Source organism: Hyla sarda, chromosome 11 (assembly GCF_029499605.1).
Source record: "Hyla sarda isolate aHylSar1 chromosome 11, aHylSar1.hap1, whole genome shotgun sequence".
NCBI classification, from domain to species: domain Eukaryota; kingdom Metazoa; phylum Chordata; class Amphibia; order Anura; family Hylidae; genus Hyla; species Hyla sarda.
This window is the reverse complement of record NC_079199.1, coordinates 7472123-7486904: the sequence shown is the minus strand read 5'-3', so window position 1 is coordinate 7486904 and position 14782 is coordinate 7472123. Positions and strand designations below refer to the sequence as shown.

At 42.2% G+C, this 14782-nt stretch overlaps 1 protein-coding gene across 6 annotated transcripts in view; it reads left to right on the top strand.

Moving 5' to 3' along the window:
- The window catches only part of BMP4 (bone morphogenetic protein 4), a 449922-nt gene that overhangs the window by 409433 nt on the left and 25707 nt on the right, over positions 1-14782 (top strand). The gene's annotated exons all lie outside the window — the stretch shown is intronic.

Genomic DNA, 14782 nt, shown 5'->3' with positions numbered 1-14782 from the left:
AAAGGGGTATTCCAGGAAAAAACCTTTTTTTTATTTATATATCAACTGGCTCCAGAAAGTTAAACAGATTTGTAAATTACTTCTATTAAAAAATCTTAATCCTTTCAGTACTTATGAGCTTCTGAAGTTAAGGTTGTTCTTTTCTGTCTAAATCCTCTCTGATGACACCTGTCTCGGGAAACGCCCAGTTTAGAAGAGGTTTGCTATGGGGATTTGCTTCTAAACTGGGCGTTTCCCGAGACATGTGTCATCAGAGAGCACTTAGACAGAAAAGAACAACTTTAACTTCAGAAGCTCATAAGTACTGAAAGGATTAAGATTTTTTTATAGAATTAATTTACAAATCTGTTTAACTTTCTGTAGCCAGTTGATCTATATAAAAAAAAGTTTTTTCCTGGAATACCCCTTTAACATTGCTGCTACCGCTACCTCTTTTTATAGCAAATGTCGCGGTATTGTACACAGCCATGACACGGTCAGGCAAGTGCTGAGAATTAACACAGGAAACTGGTCTGGAGAGTTAACATCAGTCCATGTTCTTCCAAATAGATAGATTTCCGGGGCTCTATGGGAGCTGTTTGTCCAGACCGGTTAATAAAACCAGAGTCATGTCTAGGTATGTCTGGTTGGCACTGACCTCCAAACTGTGTGTGAACTAATTTTAATTAGCAGCATTAAAATCTCCCAAGTATCAGGACGGAGGAGGTCAGCGGCGGCGGTAATGAGATTCTTGTGCTTTCACAGTCTGACTATTTATGACTCGATGACAGACACATGGATTTTCTTTTTCATTTGTCATTGTATAGGAGTAGCATTGAGTATTATTGTGTGCATCGAGGCATTTCAGATACACAAAGCTACAGTCTGCAGATTTTACAGGCATCTCCTGAGGCATTGGATGCATTTAACCAATGCCATTTATTTTCTAGCTATATATGTGTGTATATATATATATATATATATATATATATGTATGTATATATATATATATATATATATATATATATATATATATACCATTCAGCAGCAACATATTTCTAAACTGGCAGGCACCTGCTGTTCCAGAAATCTACATTAAATATTTAAAGGGGTTATCTCAATATTAAAGGGGAACTCCAGTACCAGATATCTTTTCCCTTATCAACACGATAGGGGATAAGATGTCTGATTGCGGGGGGTTTGACATCTGGGATCCCCGTGATCTCCAGTCAGGCACCCCAGTGTTCTCAGCATTTATGTTTAATTCAAATATTTAATATCGTTACCACAAATAACAGAAAGTAGAACAAGTGAGTCGCATACATAAAATAGTGCACGCAATATCAGCAACAATGTAGAAGCACAAAAAAACAATTATCACTAGGAGAGAGACTAAGCTTTCCTAATTAACCTTGATGGGCAACCAAGGGGTTAGGGAGGGGGGTAGTGTAAAGGGCAAGCATTTATGTGTAGAACCCCTGGCTGTTCTAGGCTTCAGAGCGGCCTTGGTCCACAGGCCCCCTCCATTCATGTCTGTGGAAGAGGAAATACAGCGTTCGTGTATCTCTGGATCTCCCATGGAGATATATGGGGACAGTGTGTTGACCACGGCTTCGGGCGCTGATTGGCAGTAATTGGGCACCGTGCTGAGATCGCTCTGTGCATGCTCACTACTGGAGTACCAGTCAGGAGATCATGGGGGTCCCAGTGGCCGGACTCAATTAGACACTTATCCTCTATCCTGTGGATAAGGGAAAAGATGTCTAGTACCGGATTTCCCCTTTAAATGTTTCCCCCTATCCACAGGATATGAGACAACTAGCTGATTGAGGAGACCAACCCACGAGAACAGAGGTCCCTTACCCCCCCCCCCCGAGTAAAGGGAGCAACATGTGCATGCTCGGCCTTTGCTGCATTCACTCTCTATGTCAGTGGTCTCCAACCTGCGGACCTCCAAATGTTGCAAAACTACAACTCCCAGCATGCCCGGACAGCCGTTGGCTGTCCGGGCATGCTGGGAGTTGTAGTTTTGCAACATCTGGAAGTCCGCAGGTTGGAGACCACTGCTCTATGGGACTTCTGAAGATTGCTTACTATGGTGCTCGGCTGTCTTCAGAAGTAGGTTACAGGAGACATTGTGTCCAGGGAACCCTGTGTTGTCTGATCCTGCAGCCAAGTGCTAATCCCATGTGACCTCGGCTTCTAGCAATCAAGGGAAAAATGTGAAAGATCAGTAAGACTTGTTTGCAGTCTGTTACTGTGGAGACACAGAAGTCTGCATAGGAGCCGTGTACACCAACCCTTAGGACATTGTTAAAACTATTTGTAAAGCTGCTTGCATTTTTTTTTTCAATGCATTGATTGCAACAAAACACATATCTGTTAAGTATATCCAAAATTAATGTGTGTAGATATAAGTGGGAAGTGGGACAACACAATATGGGGCTGCTACACCTGTATGCACCTGTATTAAATCCTTATTTGTGATCCTCAATTTTCTTTACCTACTTACATGATTTGTACATCCAACATTTCTGGCATTTAGTCTTCTATGTACTGTATCTTTATAGCTGCCATAGCTTCAAATTCACAGCACACAGCTAAACAGCTGCCTGGAGCCACCACTAGAGGGAACTGTCATGGCTGAAGGCTTACAGAATTTTATTGTATAATAGCTGAGTACCCGGCGTTGCCAGGTTTTTCTTCCTAATCCTTTTGGGGAAGAAAATCAAAGTAGGAGGAAGCTTTTGACTTCATATCCTATCCTCATATATTGTTGTCATATCCCAACCCCATATCCCGTCCCCATATCTCGATCTCCTATTCCAACCTTATATCCCATCCTCATATCTTGTCATCATATCCCAACTTCATATCCTGACCTCATATGCCGTCCTCATATCCCCTCTTCATATCCCCTCCTTATGTCCCTTCCTCATACCCCGTCTTCATATCCCGACCTCATATGCTGTCCTCATATCCCCTCTTCATATCCCGTCCTCATGTCCCGTCCTTATGTCCCTTCCTCATACCCCGTCTTCATATCCCGACCTTATATCCTGACCTCATATGCCGTCCTCATATCCCCTCTTCATATCCCGTCCTTATGTCCCTTCCTCATACCCCGTCCTCATATTCCGACCTCATATGCTGTCCTCATATCCCGTCCATATGTCCCGTCCTTATGTTCCATCCTCATATCCCGTCCTCAGGTGGGACTGAGTTGTGATGAAGATATTGTAAGCTGTAAATAGAAGGGGATGTGGCTTTGTTAGACTGGGCGTGATTTGCAAGCCAGACCAATGCACAGAAAGGGTAGATAATTAAAGGGGTGTGGCTTAATCAGTGGGTGTGTATTTGTGAGATGGGGTGTGGCTTGCAAGCCAGACTGACACATTTACCAGGAGATGCAGAGCGGAGCTTGTGGAGTAAGGTACTGTAAGTCCCATATACTTGCATGGGACTTGAAACATAAAACTATCTTTTATATAAGGGTGTAGGTAAGGGTTAATTTAACTATCCTATATTTTAAGTGGACATATAAGAAACATGTGACCAAGTATTATTGAAATATCTCCAGCCATTTGGAAGTTATGCAGTAACATCTATTTCCCATAGACTTGTATGGGACTTTAAACAAAAACCCTGACCCTGGCAAATGGGGGTGAGTAAGGGTTAAATCACCTATCCTATGTTTGTTGGTGACATATAAGTAACATGTGACCAAGTTTCATGTTAATATCTTTAGCAGTTTGGACGTGATGCTGGAACATACAAGGGGGTTTAGAGCCCATAGAAGATCAGATTTCTGTGAGATATTTTTTACCCATTTAGATTAAATTAATAAACCCAGATTAGTCAGGTGTTTTACATGCTGGTAAATCATTCTTTAGCTAATCTATGGGCCAGTACTCTGCTCTAGTTTATTAAGAGTCGCCGGTGTAGATTTCAGATGGCCTTCATTCAGTTCCGGGCTGCCATGATAACTCCTTGACTCACCAAAATTATTCTACATGGGATGGGAGTTACAAAGGGAACCTCATACCGGTCAAACCCCTCAGATTCCGTGGACACCGTTGACACTCCATTGAGCCTAGATTCACACTATGGAATTTCCTGCAGGGTCAAATCCGTCCACAGATTCCAAGTGCGGCCAGAGCAGACTGAATCAGTCAGTGCTGGAACCATGCAGACATTGCCGTCCCTATTAATGGAAATGTCTGCTGAGCGGATTCCGCCTAATGAATGAACCAGACCGTTCTTTTGGCGACGTTAATATCCGCTGCTAAGATTCTGTAGTGTGCACTGTGCAGTGGAATCCCGTTACCAGCAATGGGAATCTGCTGCACCAGAATTTCCAACCAAAATTTCTAAGTGGAATAACTGGACAAAAATTCAGTAGTGTGAACCTAGCCTAACTGTATAACACACCCAAATAGAAAACACAGCACTACTAGCGATGTTCAGGGTGAAAGCAGCGGCTGAATATTTATTGCACCATTGAATAGTATACGCAACGTTTCAGCTTAATGGCCTTTCTCAGCCATTAGGCCAAAATTCTATTCAATGGCCAACTATTAATTGGTGCAATAAATATTCAGCCGCTGCTTTCACCCTGAACATCGCTAGTAGTGCTGTGTCTTCTCTTGGATTTGTCATTCCACCATTGGCACGCTGGTTAGTCACCTGCACATGAGTTGTATGGGATCGAGTGATCTCTCTTTGCTACTGAATAACACATCCGGTGCCACCACGTATGGAGCAGCCTCAGCTCCTGAGCCTGCACCATATTGTCCCTGCACACAATGAGTTAATAGTGCAGATTGTTTCCCTGTCAAGCAGGTGCACAGGACGTGGTGTCTGATAAGTATATGAAATCCTGTGATTTATTTGCTCTAGACGTGTGTCCATGTTTGCATTGTGCTTGTGTCAGATATTGGCAGACCCCGGCGTCCATGTTCAGATAATACCTTTTACTTTATTTTCTCAATAACATCAGCAGAGATCACGGGGCAGGTCATCTGTACATTGTCAAGACTTCTCTGTAACTTCTGTTAGCAACTTTTATAATACAAAGCAGCTAACGCTATGAAATAACAGGAACTCCGAGCAAAAGCTGCATTCGACTTGTAATATTTCAAGGGTGATGACATACCTAAAAGGATAAAAAACACTTCCATGTGGCACGGAGTTCAGTTCTGAAAAACATGATGTTCTTGCCGTTTGGCTTAGACTTTATTCCTGACCAAACATTCCATGTCGCTTTCAACTTAATGTCGCACCAGTAATTCCTGTGATAATAAATACGTAAGAGAACATGGAGCGGAATCTGTGTGATGTCCGCGCTATTTAATTTGTACATAAATATTGAACGTCGTCTGGCGGATCTGACACCTGTCTGCACACAGGTCTATTGCGAATTAACCGACTGCTGTCAGGTTTACACGATGCTTCATTGCACAGACATCTAAATACTTTAAATCTGAGCATTTATGTTTATGGATATAAGGATTGAATGGCTACACAAAAATTGCTCTTAAAGGAGTACTCTGGAGGAAAACAAATGTTTTCAAATCAACTGGTGGCAGAAAGTTATACAGATATGTAAATTACGTCTATTTAAAAATCTTAATCCTTCCAGTACTTATCAGCTGCTGTTTGCTCCAGAGGAAGTTGTGTAGTTCTTTCCAGTCTGACCACTGTTCTTTCTGGTGCCACTTTTGTCTATATCAGCAAATCCCCATAACAAACCTCTCCTGCTCTGGACAGTTCCTGACACGGACAGAGGTGTCAGAAGAGAGCACTGTGGTCAGACTGGAAAGAACTACACAACTTCATCTGGAGCATACAGCAGTTGACAAGTACTGGAAGGGTTAAGATTTTGCAATAGAAGTAATTTACAAATCTGTTTAACTTTCTGGCATCAGTTGATAAAAAAAAAAAGTTTTCCACCAGAGTACCCCTTTAAGTAAGCAAAATAAAGATCATCTCCATAACAGGGAGCACCCTTTGAGCCTTAGTGCTACAAAGCAATGACAAGTCAGATAAGGAAAATATGTAATCCCTACAAGTGTGCTATCGTATGAATAAACATGGAAAAAAACACACGTTATATTTATGTACAGTCCAGTGAACACAAAATATATATTTTTTTCTTGCTCTTATTTCCCAACCAGGGTTCCTCCAGCTGTTGCAAACTACAACTCCCAGCATGCCCCGACAGTCGTTGGCTGCTCAGCCAATCATTGCCTGAGGCAGGTCACTGCTTTAGCCCAGGTATTGGCGTTACGGTCACTTTCTGTTGATTTTTTGTCATAAAGTGCTTAATAGCAAGGACCGGGCACCATCACAATAGCAGTGGTGGGGGAATGCAGCAGGAGAGTAAAGCTTGATTCTCTTTTTCAGCCAAGCCTGGCCACTATTAGAGAAAAAACGTAAAAAAAAAATCTCTGGACAACCCATTAGGCCTAAATTGCCTGAAATTAAGAAATCCGAAGGAGTTAAATGTAACACAAATGAGTGCAGACCTCTGACGTGACTCAAGCGTGTTAGCACAGCAAGGTGTAGCAACTTTATTACAGTGGAAAGTTGGAGCGCAGTGATCCAACATGACGTTATGGATTCTTACAGCAAATCTTCCTTCCCTGATGACCTAATGTCATAGGGTGAACCATGTTAGAAATGGCTGAGAGCAGATTGTTTATCCACAGTCTCCATGTACCTAGTACCTGAATTTACCATATAAATAGTGAAGTAAAGTATAATAAAGAAATTAGGTGTTAAAATCTTTATACCCTATCGCAGTGTTTTCCAACCAGTGGGCCTTTGGCTGTCCGGGCATGCTGGGAGTTGTAGTTTTGCAACACCTGTAGGCACACTGGTTGGGAAACACTGCGCTATCTATACTACACTGCCCAAAAACATAAAGGGAACACTAAGATAACACGTCCTAGATCTGAATGAATGAACTAATCATATGAAATACTTTCGTCTTTACATAGTTGAATGTGACAACAAAATCACACAAAAATTATCAATGGAAATCAAATGTATCAACCCATGGAGGTCTGGATATGGAGTCACACTCAAAATCACAGAGGAAAACCCCACTACAGGCTGATCCAACTTTATGTAATGTCCTTAAAACAAGTCCCAATGAGGCTCAGTAGTGTGTGTGGCCTCCACGTGCCCGTATGACCTCCCTACAATGCCTGGGCATGCTCCTGATGAGGTGGAGGATGGTCTCCTGAGGGATGTCCTCCCAAACCTGGACTAAAGCATCCGCCAACTCCTGGACAGTCTGTGGTGGATGGAGCGAGATGTCCCAGATGTGCTCAATCGGATTCAGGGGAACGGGCGGCCAGTCCATAGCATCAATGCCTTCCTCTTGTAGGAACTGCTGACACACTCCAGCCACATGAGGTCTAGCATTGTCTTGTATTAGGAGGAACCCAGGGCCAACTGCACCAGCATATGGTCTCACAAGGGGTCTTAGAATCTTATCTAGGTACCTAATGGCAGTCAGGTTACCTCTGGCAAGCACGTGGAGGGCTGTGCGCCCCCCCCAAAGAAATGCCACCCCACACCATTACTGACCCACCGCCAAACCGGTCATGCTGGAGGATGTTGCAGGCAGCAGAACATTCTTCACGGCATCTCCAGACTCTGTCACGTATTTCACATGTGCTCAGTGTGAACCTGCTTTCATCTGTGAAGAGCACAGGGCGCCAGTGGTGAATTTGCCAATCTTGGTGTTCTCTGGCAACCTGCATGGTGTTGAACTGTAAGCACCACCCCCACCTGTGGACGTCGGGCCCTGTGGAGTCTGTTTCTGACTGTTTGAGTGAACACATGCACATTTGTGTCCTGCTGGAGGTCATTTTGCAGGGCTCTGGCAGTGCTCCTCCTGCTCCTCGCACAAAGGCGGAGGTAACGGTCCTGCTACTGGGTTTTTGTCCTCCTACGGCCTCCTCCACATCTCCTGATGTACTGGCCTGTCTCCTGGTAGCGCCTCCATGCTCTGGACACTACACTGACAGACACAGCAAACCTTCTTGCCACAGCTCGCATTGATGTGCCATCCTGAATGAGCTGCACTACCTGAGCCACTTGTGTGGGTTGTAGACTCTGTCTCATGCTACCCCTAGAGTGAAAGCACCGCCAGCATTCAAAAGTGACCAAAACATTAGCCAGGAAGCATAGGAACTGAGAAGTGGTCTGTGGTCACCACCTGCAGAACCACTCCTTTATTGGGGGTTTCTTGCTAATTGCCTATAATTTCCACCTGTTGTCTGTTCCATGTGAAGTTGATTGTCAATCAGTGTTCTTCCTGAGTGGACAGTGGGATCTCACACAAGTGTCAGTGACTTGGAGTTACATTGTGTTGTTTATGTGTTCCCTTTATTTTTTTTGAGCAGTGTATTTATACAATCCACTGTATATTATAAAGAAATAAAGCAGCTACTCATAATTATCTGGCACTCGTCCAGTAGTGTATAATATGTATATTTAAATACATTTAATGTATATATATCATATATATGAATATGTGTGTATGTTTTTATAAATATATACACACACACACACACACATATACATATATATATATATATATATATATATAGATAGATAGATAGGTAGATAGATAGAGATATATATATGTGTGTGTGTATCAGTCACTTCAGTGCAGCTGACATTATCAGAGTGGACATAAAAGAAATAAATTGTGTATTCTCAGCATTCCCGCCTCGGAGCTGGTGTTCTGGGGAACCTTCACTTTACGGGATTATATGGACTTCTTTTCAGTCTGTTTTACACCATGTGAAAATAAACCTCCTGCACACTTTGCCATTTTTTCCCCTGGCAGTAAAACAAACAATTCCTCTAAATCAATAAATGCGTTTCGATAGAAATACTTTAAGTCGCTACTAGAGAGACTTGCAAACAGTCCGGCCAGGCCAGGAATGCGGCTCTGTGTGACACAGTAAAGTCTATACCCTGTGGGCTGTTTGACCACACCAGATATGATGCCATTACCACCTCCCGGGTTGTTATTACTTAGTGGTCTAAACCAACTCAGGCTTAATGTTACTGCATTAAAAACAGGGAGGTTAGGGAGACTACGAGAGCGATCCTTGGAGAGTTATGGTTTCATTAAGTATTATTACACTGGGCCATATGGTTTTTTTAAGAGTGAATGAGCAATTCTCAACGTGTATATGAAGTGTTTCAAACACATCCAAGCCCGCGCAGCTCTGCCGAGTGCGGACCTTCCTAAGGACAAAATTCACATTTTAGAGCAATTCCACCCAACAATGTGGGTGTGTGTGTGTGTGTGTGTATATATATATATATATATATATATATATATATATACACACACACTTATACACATTTCATATATATATATATATATATATATATACACTGAATGCAAACAGCATTTATTTAGAAATATAGCAGAAAAAATCCTAAATTAGGTTCATAATGCAATTAGGAAAAGTGTGGGGGAAAAGCTGAACAAGCAGCTTTCCGGGCTCCACAAGATGGTGCAGCAAGTGGTTGCCACTTTACCTGGATCCTGAGAGGAGGAAGGGCAGCCACACAACACAGTAATGTCATGGCGCCTGCATCCACCTTCTCCTGCATGTTACAGCTCTACACACTAGTAGACCAAACAAAAAAAATGGAGTCACTTATATAAAAAATACCCACGAGAGAGAAAGCTAACAAATTAAATTGTAAAAATACACAGTAGTAAATAAAAGATGAAAAGGATACATAAAAAATGGGACAACATAACCGGAACCGGACCCTGGTGATGTCACCCTGTTTTAAGGGTTACTCCGCTCCCCAGCGTCCGGAACATTGAGTTCCTGAACGATGTGTGCGGGCTTCCGTGTTAACACCCGCCCCCTCGTGACGTCACACCCCGTCATGTGACGTCACGTCCTGCCCCCTCAATGCAAGTGTATGGGAGGCCACGTGACAGCCGTCGTGCCCCCTTCCCATAGACTTTCATTGAGGGGGCAGGCCGTGACGTCACTAGGGGATGGGCATGAACACAGAAGCCCACACACAGCGTTAAGGAGCTCAGTGTTCTAGACAGTGTTTCTATTTTATGGGGGATTCTGTTTTTCTTGTTTGAGATAACATATATATATATATATATATATATATATATATATATATATATATATGGAGTTCACCATATGTTGCTGATCACATTGCATGGGCTACCTGTATTTGGCTTGTCATTTTGGGTATTCATACGTGCTTTGGACACTGTGACTAGGAGGCTAAGCTCCCAGTTCCATTCTATATAGCCCAATATAGTACACCAATAAGGGCACCAAATCTTCCCAACCTATAGCTCATGGGCCACATTTTATGCGGAGGTCTATAGCATGACATATCTTTCTGTGGTGCAGTAGAAGACAGTGGCTGATCCTTGAGGATGAAGGGCAGCCATGTAACACAGTAGTGTCATGGCGGCTGCCATCACCTTCTCGTGCATGTTGCTTCAGACACTTGGAACCCTGCCTAGGCTAAGCTCCCAGCTCCATTCTATGTGGCCAATATAGTGCATCAATAAGGGCACATCATCCCCTGCCCTTGTCCTTGCTCTTCTCCATTCGGGTTGTGTTGTCAGATGAGGGCAGGTAACAAGCACATAGAGGATGACAAGTAAAAGGTTTTGGTGAGGAAGCAAGTGTAGACAAGTAGAAGCAACTTAAAAGCCATTGCCCAGCACTCTGTCTTCTCTCTGATCTGATATAAGCGGTGGAGAATCGGCAGAAGAGTTTCTATAGCGAACCATCCAACAGCCGGCAAATATATGTCCTGTTATTAAGCATGGTCATTTGGAATGAGGCTCTCAGGCTTGGGATCGGACACATTTGATCTATAAATCTGGGGCCAATGCTTCAGAGAGGCAAATCTGCCATTTACTTGTTCTTAAGTTTTGTAAGAATTTTTTATTTTTTTTTACTATAGTTAAAGGTTCACGCTCATGATGGTGTTAGAACAATGTCATCCCATATAAATGGAAGATTCTTAGTCATGGTACCATTTGGCTCTCAAGAGAGTTTCCATCACCTCACCTAAAGACCAGCACACAGCTGCATGTTTTGTGATCTCTGGCACAGCCAACACCAAAGGGGAAACATCATGAATTCTCTCCGGGCCCTTTAAAGTAATCTACAAGCAGGACTGTGCATGATGTAATGACTTACATCATCTGCTGGATACATATAGAATCAAATCAAAGTGGCAAGTAATGCGCCGAGTTCTGGGACCCGGATTGTTGAACAAGTGATTTGTACTCTGCACATTTCTGCTTATAACAAAGTGTTCTAGGTACAAGGTAATAATGTTCAAAGGGATTGAAAATTTGTTTTATTTAAAGAGTTCAGAGCCGACATGAGATTGTATGTATGGTTCATTGAATGTGTTCCCATAAGTCTTAAGTCATGTAAAGACATCTCATAAATCATATCAACGGTATACTTTAGTTTAGTTTGTTGATTTAGGTATGAAATATGTTTTTTTAATGTACTTTTTTTTACATTTCACCTACCTGTTGGTTCTGAGAAAAGTTTGTTATTGAGCGTTTAGAATAAAAAACACTGGCTCATTTTTGTAAGAAAATTATATGTTTTCTATATTCTCTAAATAAAAAATAAAAAAACAAAGGAAAAAATTCCAATCTTAAGATTGTTTCTCATCACTTATCGGCCGGAGAACATAAGATATCCTTATGTTTCAAGTTCACCGTGAAGATTTACGACAAAAAGGGTCAAACCTTACCCTGAGGTTTTTAGCTTGTGACGGTTGTGTGAATATATTTTCCCCTTTTCCTCTCAATAAATCACCCAGTTCCTCCAGCTTTGTCCAATCACATTATTATTGTTTCAAGGCATTGATACATGGTTATCTATTTTCAGAAGAGGGGAAAAATCCTGTGTCCACATTCACTCCCATGAACCCCACAGTAAACCTTTGAAGTTTTTTCATAGTGTAAAAAAAAAAAACAAGTGCAAAAAAATTGCTTTCGACCCTGTTCTCAGCATCGAGCAAAGAAAAGCAACAGCACTTGATAGTATTTTTTATGTTTGTGGACTGAAAAAAATAATTCCAATAATCTGCTGTTGTAATGAATGACTTATTTGCTCTGTATCCCCTAATAGCTTACAAGACTGGAGAAGCTTTGATGTAAAAAGAGAAATTCAAAGAAAAACAATAAAATATCCAGGAGAGCCTGCCTTGTTGCTGGGTGATTAAGAGGGAACAAACCATTGGGTCAGTTCCCTATAGGTACAAACAGATGTTAGCACTGCTTCACAGCTGTTTTAATATGATATAAATCCAAAGAATCTCTCATGTTTTTATAAAGTAAGAGAACAAAAATACTCAAGACAGCAAATTTTTTGGTCATTTAAATATTCTTAGCGAATGACATCTGGTTTTAGTACTGCTTATTTAAGCAATCCTTAAAACATGTCTGCCAAGGGTAGTAACTTAAAACTGTGAATTTAAAAAAATAAGTGGAATTTTATACGGGGTAGTTTAAGATCAGAGTGGATTTTTGTGGCTTTCTAGATTTTGTGGGACAACAAGTCCCTGCATGCTGCGAATCTCCGGACTTCATCGCTTTGCAGCGGTCTCGTAAGCCAAAGACTTTCATGATAAAGGAATGGTACAGAGAATGCTTTGTCCTATGAACAGCTGATGAGCTGTAGGAAACCAAAAGGCCGTGTTCACAACTAATCTAAAAGCCACTGAATGTGAATTGTGCTAAAATACAATCTGTTAAAAACCATTCCTTATTGTCACTCCTTGAGAAGAGCGACATAAAGATGTGTGGGGACTTTTAGGCCATTCAAGCTCCACTGGGTATTCTGGGAAGAAAGAGTATGCAAAGCAGCACTCGTGCCACCTTTTCAAGGTAGCTTTACCTTAAAGGGGTACTCCGGTGCTTACACATCTTATCCCCTATCCAAAGGATAGGGGATAAGATGCCTGATCGCGGGAGTCCCGCAGCTGGGGACGCCCGCGATCATGCACGCGGCACCCCGTTAGTAATCAGTCCCCGGAACGTGTTCGCTCTGGGTCTGATTAAGGTCGACCGCAGGGTCGATGGCGTGTGATGTCACGCCCCCGCCCCTGTGTGACGTCACTCTCCGCCCCTCAATGCAAGCCTAAGGGAGGGGGCGTGATAGCTGTCACGCCCCCTCCCGTAGGCTTGCATTGAGGGGCGGAGCGTGATGTCACATGGGGGCGTGACGTCACACGCCGCGGGCCCTGCGGTCGACCGTAATCAGACCCGGAGCGAACACGCTCCGGGGACTGATTACTAACGGGGTGCCGCGTGCATGATCCTTTGGATAGGGGATAAGATGTGTAAGCACCAGAGTACCCCTTTAAAGGAGTACTGGGAAACATTTTTTTTTAAATCAACTAGTGCCAGAAAGTTAAACAGATTTGTAAATTACTTCTACAAAGAAAATCTTAATCCTTCCAGTACTTATCAGCTGCTGTATGATTCACAGCAAGTTCTTTTTTTTTTATTTCCTTTCTGTCTGACCACAGTGCTCTCTGCTGACACCTCTGTCCATTTTAGGAACTATTCTGCTCTGGACAGTTCCTGACATGGACAGAGGTGTCAGCAGAGAGCACTGTGGTCAGGCAGAAAGGAAATTCAAAAAGAAAACTTCCTGTGGATCATGCAGCAGCTGATAAGTACTGGAAGGATTAAGATTTTTTAATAGAAGTAATTTACAAAGCTGTTTAACTTTCTGGCATCAGTTGATTTAAAATAAAAAAATGTCTTCCAGTTCCAGAGGAGTACCCCTTTAAAGTCAGTGGTTGACTCCATATAGAAGTAAGCCTGGCCAGAAATCTCTTTAGTAGGAAAGAATAGACAGCTGTTTTGGGGTTATTTCCTCTCGTCACTACCATGAAAACTACCTTAAAAAAGTGGCGTGAGACAGCAGTGGCTTTGCATATTTTTATTTTTACCATTCTAATGACTTTTAAGTCTCTACACGTCTTTATGACATTTCTCTCAAGGAGAAACATTTTTCCTTTTGGTGCCACAAAGATAGGTCTCTCAAAAACCAGTCAGACTCCTGCTTTGCACTGACAAGGGGCAATATCCCCAAAACAGCTGTCTACAGATTGGTATTCTTTCTTTTAGAGAGATTTCCGTCTTGGCATACATTCCCAGTCAAGTTCTAAGACTCCTAATTTGAGTGAAATTAGAACCCCCGCCATCAGACATCTTATCCTTTAGGTAGGGGATAAGATGTCTAGCGGTGTAGTACCCCTTAAAGTCAGATTACAAAATCAACAACTGCCAATCATATGATACATGTCATAGACATGCCTGCACCAGAACTAATATAAACTAGGAAGGTTTTTTTTTGCATAGAATGGTTACCAAACATAGCTCTTTTTCTATGTATACCCCTTGTTATATATACCGTACTTTTGTTTTTATTGTCACTAGAAGTCTGTCCTACAAGAGATAAATGTTGATCGAACTCAGAAGCATGGAAGTTTCCCCTTCAATGGATCTGTCCTTGCTGGACTTACAATTCACAATGGTAGCAAACTTTCTGCAACACGGAACCATTCACCATCAATAGCTGTTGGCCATTCCTCCCGCCTTCCTTTGCCCCCATTCCTGTGTACCCTTGGCTCAATGACACTTCTGATTATCTCTGGCAGAACAAAAGTATTGGGTGTTAAAATTCAACACGTATGATCCTTCTTTCCCCCAACAAAGTTAGGAGGCTGTCAT